Raw genomic sequence first — 7,675 nt, 5'->3', positions numbered from 1 at the left:
CCCAACACAGAAGATCCTGTAAAGAAATCGCAAGAAGTTAAAGACACCCTACAAGAAACTACAGCAGAGGTAGCAGGCTTCACTACGCGCAGAAACCAAGATTGGTTTGCTGAGAATGATACCGAAATCTAAAGGCCACTTGATAACAAAGGACTCTGCCATGAACATCTACTTGCCCACCCAAATGATCAAAAAGGCCGAGGTGGATTAAAGAGAAGCGTACAGCAAATTCCAAGCACAGTTGTGGAACATGGAAAACAACTAGTGGATAAATATTGCTGAGAAAACACTACAATTTGCTAACCAAGAAAACACAAGAGCCTTCTAGAAATGTTTTCGTGGAGTGCACGGTCCCACCTTCCAAATACAAGCTCCGTTGGGCTCGTCAGATGGTGCTATCCTGTTTACTGATAAAGAAACCACTCTACAACCCTGGGCTGAACACTAATTATGAGAACCTGTTTGGAGTAGAGAGCGTGGTGGAAGAGTCTTCAATAGAAAAACATCCCACAACAAGAGCCGAAGACGGACCTTGACAATCCACCAACAAGGGAAGAAATTAACACAAACTCTAGGTCAACAAAACAGGTGATATAGATGGAATCCCCGCAGAGGTGTATAAACATGGAAGAGATTTCGGCTCCACTACGCAGTACAACATGAATTAGAAAAACCATTAGGTTTATTATGGCTGTTTCGGCCGAGTACCGAACATATAACAATACGTTATACAACAACCTCTGTTACATTCAAACATGTGCTGGAAAAACAAGAACAGAGCTGAGCGACAGTTTACACGGAATACTGTCAGAACAGAGGCCAGAAAAAACCCCAATAGGGGAAAAAAACTCCGCAGGAAATCTGGGTAGGATTTGAAAAGCCCATCCTAGGAAGGCTACACGGCTGGAAGGTCTTTGCCCTTATTTACTAAACATGTATTCCAACAAAGCACGGAAAACTCTAAATAATTTTAGGAAACGCAAACAAGCTAAGAAACCCCAGCGAAACTCCAACTGTCACTAGTAAATCAAATGTATACTAAAAAGTAACGTGAGCGAGACGAGGTGTCGGCCTAAAAATCTTTCCTACGTGATAAACATCCCTTTTATAGGCCCATGCTGCACTTCAACTTCCCCAGTCCCCACTGCTCCCGTGCCGCAGAAATATTTAATTTCCAGCTAATTCGTATCCACTCAACGCCGGAAATTCCATACGTCATCATTGAATAACTTAAAGACCTCTTCACAGCCTGTTGGACACAAGGTGTTGTGTCAGACGAACTCCGTGTTGCAGTAATTGTCTCTTTATACAAAAGCAAGGGAGAAACTGCAGCAACTACAGGAGTATCATACTTCTTTCCGTCGCTAGTAAAATATTTTCCACAGTTCTCCTGGAAAGGCTCATACCAGTCACAGCTGAAGACAGCCTCCAGGAAGGTCAATGTAGTTTCAGAGCAAATGGAGGTACAGCAGATATAATCTTTGCGCTGAGCCAGACAGACTCAAAAGAAATGCCGAGAACAAAACATGGCCCCTATATGTAGTCTTCGTCGATCTAACAAAGGCCTTTGACACAGTCAGTCAAAACGGACTCTGGAAAATACTGAAGAGTTGGGCTGTCCTCCAAAATTCCTAAAAATCTTGCTCCAGGTACATGAAGGACAGAAAGGTACCATAAAGTAGGGCGGAGACTACTCTGAACCTTTTCCTATTGATAAAGGAGTGAAGCAGGGCTGCGTTCTAGCCCCAACATTGTTTGCCATATTTTCAGAATGATGCTTAGGGAAGCAAATGAAGATCTAAATGAGGGGATCTATATAAACTTCACGACAGATGGCAGCATCTTTAATCTACGCCGACTTCTGGCTCGTACAAAGACCTTAGAAGTAGTTATCCTTGACCTGCTATTTGCGGATGACCGCACCCTCCTTGCTCACACGGAAGAACCCCTTCAGGTATTGTCAGCTTGAAGAAGGCAGAAGTACTCCACCAACCGAAAAAGAGGTCTCCGTTTATAGCTCCCAACATCCACATTGATGGACATCCACTTAACATGGTACTAGTAGAGCAATTCACGTACCTCGGTTCTGCTTTACCACCAGCTCTCAAAGCTAGAAAAAGAGCTGCCAAGGGTAACAATCCTCCTTTCTATGATTTATTTCTTCTCATTTTTTTCTTTGCTAGTCGTTTTCTACTTTTCAACTTTGTCATCGTTTTCGTCTTCTGGGGCGATAGTAATTGACGTTGTCTTTTATACCTTCTAAGCTCTGTTTCACCAAGAGTCTACAAAAAGCATCAAAGGTGGGAGCAGGACCTGACAAAAACATGCTCATGCCTTCTGCTATTTTATCTGTGGTGGACGGTCCACCATTTAAACTCCTTTTCGTTGTTCTCACAGGTGCATCTCCTCACTGCTTTCTCCATGATCTCCATCTTCTTTTTTTAGTTCTCATGATTTTTCAGTTCTTTACTCCATTGTATTCTCGGGTAAAATATAACAGCACATGCAACCTTCCTCTTTTAATAGCTGACTGGACAGTCGAAATCATCGTGATCCAGGGTTGAAGATCCGAATGGTCTTTCAGTAGTTTTCCTGTACACATTCATCACTTCTTGCCACTTTTGAGGAAAAGCTTGCGATGATACATTCCTCATCCCCAATTGATTCCTAGGATTCCTGAAGGTCACAATGTGATGGGAATTTCTTGAAATACTCTTGAAATATTTTCCGGGTAGAAACATATCTTGGCGCAAGCATACGACAGTAATGTTCCGATGATGAGAATGTTTGGTGAACAAGTCTAAAACTTCTTTATCGTTTCCCCCTTCGACCATAAGATCGTCCAACACCAGTAAGCCACCTTTTGGGGACCACGTTTTCAATTGTTTAAGGTCTGGCACACCTTCACGAAAAATTATTTTTGATTTTCTCAAAAAGGAAAACTTAGCTTCCTATCTTCCATAACAATACACCACTATTAGGGGAATGTCTACAAACAACTCATCTATATGATCAGTCAAGACAGATTGTGTAAAACAAGTTTTACCACACCCAGAGTACCAACCGCTAGAATGCTGGAAGGTGTCTTGCCCTGAAACATTTTTGTCCTTTCCATTTCTCTCCGATCAAATGTGTTTCTCCAAATATCACAGACAGTTTTATAACATAGTTTTGACCGGGCGGACGGGAATGGAACCCCATTCTCCCAAGTCACCCTTGTACTATCAAGCCTTTTCAAATATACACGGGTAGGGGTGGAACCTACAGCCTCGATGAATGAGACACCCTTCTCTAGCCGACTAAACTACCAGCTTTACCCAATGAGCGCAACACAAACATTTGAGTTTTAACAATCGTGCTTATTGAAGTACAAAAACCGATACACCTAATGTCGAACGTCGCGTCTTTAAGTCTATTGATGACGATTCTTTTGACTGCTGTGAAATCGTACTTCAGCCTCCACTTCAGTTTCTATAAACTGTTTAACATCTGACCTACTTTATGGTTGTTACATACGTAATTGTGTTCCGAAACTGTTTCGATAATTCCTGCATCGTTTGACCTATGGCACTTTCTCTCAAAATCTTTATTGCATAGTCTCCACAACTCTGACTAAACAAAGATTGCAGACTGATGGCGTTCATAACAACGTATTTCCGATGTTTCTTCATCCATTCAATTAAGGGTTGAGTAGCTTGGTATACCTCGAAGTATAAGGTATAACTATCTATTACCTCACAGGTCTTGCTATATTTCCATAGGCCTGTCCAACGTCTACCAGGCATGTTATGGGAATTTGTATTCATGATATAACCCACTAAGTGTTGTTTCTGGGGTCTGTTAGGTAATTTGTCGAAGGGAACAGTTCCTTTAAATGAGGCAACAACACAGAGTCGTGCCTTACCCTATCTAAAAAAAACTGCACGTTGTTCATGGTAATGTTTTCTATTTCTTTAATTTCCAGTGATATCGTGCAACATGGCTCGATTAAAATCGATTTCCAACAAGTTTTCAAATTCAGCATAGACTAAGATTACCATGTTTTGAGCTTGTGGAGCACTGAACACTTCTATTTGTAGTTCGCCACTTTGTCTTGGATCCATGGTAGGGCAATCCACACATCCACTAGCCACATTGTCAATGGCAAACAATGTGCAATTCTTTGCATATCCCCAGTCTTGGAATCTGATCATGTTTCCCCTTTGACTAAACATCCTGTTGCTTGCAAAAATCGGTAATTATCTGTGATGTCTCTCTCTTAATTATTACTGTTCAATTACAAGGGTTGAAACGAATACTCTTCACCTCCAAAATATTGAAGGATGGAGTTGGCACCTTTCTTTTGGAACACAAAGGGATTAGAGGCGTAGTTATCATGAAAGGCTCTAGCATTTACTAAGCGAGTGACGATCCTGTTTAGAATCTGTATTAGAAAGGATTGTCGATTTGTAGACGCCATAGACCAGCTTGGGATGGGTAATCCCTAATTTCAGTCCTCAAGGTGGAATACACAGCAATTTGATGTTTGGTGTTTATTGTGGCCATTAATCCTCTAAACACTCAAAATTTTGATATCATCAGGCTCTATTCAACTCTTTGAGATAGTATCAGTCTTTTCAGCATCCAAGAAGAGTTCAGGATCATTAAGATTAAACTGAATATTGAATTCAATTCGTCACTGGGAAGTTTTAATGTTTTTCATTTTTGTGTTCTAATTCCAGGGCTGTGTCTTGATTAGATTAGTTTAATGTTTCGAGATTACGCAGGCCTTATACTATTCATTCTCCCGAGATATTCCCGAGTCGTCCAGATAATGATGCTCATTAGGTACTGTAATCCTGGAGGTGAACAATTTTTTGTTGGAGTACTGCATTCTTTGGCTAGTTGATTTCCAAACACGCATCTCGCGCATCTGTTTTTAACCGATCGAGGTATCAAAAGGCCTCCATGTGACTCAAATGGTGACATACAAGTGGTTAATTACCTCGTGCATAAGAAATAAGTTCGAGAATGGTGTGTTCTGAAGCCACCGAATTCTGAGTGCGAGCAAGCTGTATATCTCCTTCATGTTCTTTAATCCTCTCTAATTCTTCTCACAATTGTGACAAGCTGTTAAGGAGGAAGTAAATGAGAATTATTACAATTGTCAACTTGGTGCTACTGCCTTGATGAAACTTTAGATTCTCAGGCATAACAAACAAAAGGTGTGGGCCTTCATTTGGGAGGATTTCTATCAGATCTTGATTGTTCAAGAATGCGGCTCATACTAAATTGATTCATCTGTGGCATTGCGAAAAAAACCCAAAGAACAGCCGCAGCCACTGGAATTTTAATCGTAGGCCTTAGGAGTCAGTCGTTGCCTAAATAAATGCAATTTCTCTTTCATGTGTAACACAAGCATACAAAAACTAATTTATTGTTTTCCAAATGTGTTGCTTAAAATTTTCACTACCCTCGATATGTGTGCTGATTCTAAAAACACGAATTCAATGAAGGAAAATTTCATGAAGTAAATACTTACAGTTCACTAAAGAGCCAACAGTCCCGACAAAAAAGATTTCGATGGAATTCGAATAAGACCTGATCAAGGGGGGCAGTTCCTTATAGTTGACTAACGGTTAGGCTTCGCCTGTAATGTAGCTCAGGAAGGATTCCACATACTACGAGGTCTTCTACTGCGTGAGAATTACAAGTGCCACTTAGCGAACGCGTGAGCACGTGTCCACTTAGTGGAGACCAACTTTGGAGTTAATGCTGAAGATAACAGTAAGGACTTATTAAACTAACGTCCATTCAAACTGGGTGTCCGTCAAATATAAAATTCCATGAAGCGCAGATGTTAAATCAATAGCTTTGTAAAGCACATACATTGAAATAAAGGAGTGGTCATTGGCTCATAATTTCTTCGAGTCTGTATTTTTGATTGACTTTCTCCTCTACCATTTTTCTTTAGCTTTTATATCTAACAGATTAATGTTATGTAACATCACAGCGGAATCCAGAACTAGGATACCTTACATGGGGTAAGCACGCGTGAGGTCTACACATTATAGTAAGACTTCATTGGAGTTTCAAATGTACATTGTAACAAAACCTTGTTTATCGCCCTGTCATCTCGTCAGTGCGATGTTATCTTGCCCCGGACCCCCCAACATTAAAGAAATGTAGCATGATAAAAAAAATTATATTAGACTTCCGACACGTCCTCATGTCTGAGTAAATGAAAAAACCCAACAAGCACAGCGGCATGCACGCAAATAGCAAAGCTTAGAGTTAGGGTTGACACATAAGATCTTTGGGGGAGGACCTAGAAAGAACCAACCCATAAAAAGTCCGTAAGAGCTTATGTGAACAAGGTACAGTAAATTAATAAGAGTGTTCTTCGACCTTTCGTCTTAAAGAAGTATAACATGCTATCACGGCCAACTGCGTGATGTCCATGCAAAACTGGCCGTTATCTGCACAATCTTTCCGTCCGGCTGTCAGTTAAGCTGGTAAATCCATCTCTGAGAACTACAATCTAAAAAAGTACATGTACAATCAATCATACCAGTAAGGGTGATAAGACTACGCATCAAACAAAATTAGCGTAAAACTACCAGTTAGGTTAAGAAGTCCACTACTTTGCGCCAAAATGTCCCATATACGCACGTGTACAAATCATGCTAGTCAGGGTAACAAACTTACAAATCAAAACAAAATCAAGCATGCATAAATTTGCCAGTCGAGTTGGGAAGTCTACTACTTTGAACCAAAATACCTCATATGTGCACAAGTACAAATCGTACATACCAGTTAGGCTAATAAGCTTACAATCCAACAAACCTAACATAAAACTGCCAGTAAGGCTGAGAAGTCCACTTCTCTGAACTTAAATCTCAAATATGTACACGTGTACAAATCGTACATGCCAGTTAGGCTGTCCATTTCGTTTTACTCTTTGAGAATTTTTATCTCTGCTCACGTTATAATCACGTAAATTACGGGGCTTGGCATGTTCACAAACCTTTGTTTCGTTCTTCTGTTGCTACTTGCCGGCTCTTTTGTTCCGAAATTTCACTTTATATTGACGAAAAAAAAGCTAAAGAGAAGTCCGGGAAATGGTCGGACAATTTAGCTGATGGCGTGAAAGCTTGAGCGCAGCTCTATGCTTTGTACTCTGATAGAGCACGCCCTTTCAGTCAATGACGGCGCGCGTTACATCCGAACTTCGTCATATAATCAAGTAAACCTGGCGTACAAATGCAAATTAGGCTGGAAAGTCCTCTAATTGAACCAAAAGCCCCCTCATGTAAAGGTGTAGAAACGAAACATGCCAGTTATGCTAAAAAAAAACTGTCAATAAGGCTACAAAAGCAAGTGCAAATAACATTACGTAAGCAGTCTATAGTTAAGAGCTATGGTACTGATCAATGAGTCACCGAAGTCGAAACATTGAAAAGCAACTTATATAAGACAGTTTAAGACACATGTAAAACACGAAAAAAGAAAAAAGAAATTTTGGATACTCAAGCAGATGGAGCCGAGCAACCGCTAACAATAGAAGAGCGATTAGAACGGAGGCCAGAAAAAAACCTGCCAAAAAAACCCCGATGAGAAAAAAATAGTAAGGAAATCTGGGTAGGAACTGAGGCTCTCGCTCCGGAAACTATAAGCCCATCCTGACTATTCCTTG

General features: G+C 40.5%; 1 pseudogene; it reads right to left on the bottom strand.

Annotated features, from left to right (window-relative positions):
• Window positions 1-2,519: 2,519 nt before the first annotated feature.
• Window positions 2,520-3,100, bottom strand: LOC131786450 (uncharacterized; annotated as a pseudogene).
• Window positions 3,101-7,675: the final 4,575 nt, after the last annotated feature.

The sequence above is a fragment of the Pocillopora verrucosa genome, chromosome 12 (assembly GCF_036669915.1).
Source record: "Pocillopora verrucosa isolate sample1 chromosome 12, ASM3666991v2, whole genome shotgun sequence".
In the NCBI taxonomy this organism is placed as follows: Eukaryota; Metazoa; Cnidaria; class Anthozoa; order Scleractinia; family Pocilloporidae; genus Pocillopora; species Pocillopora verrucosa.
This window is presented reverse-complemented; position numbering and strand designations above follow the sequence as displayed.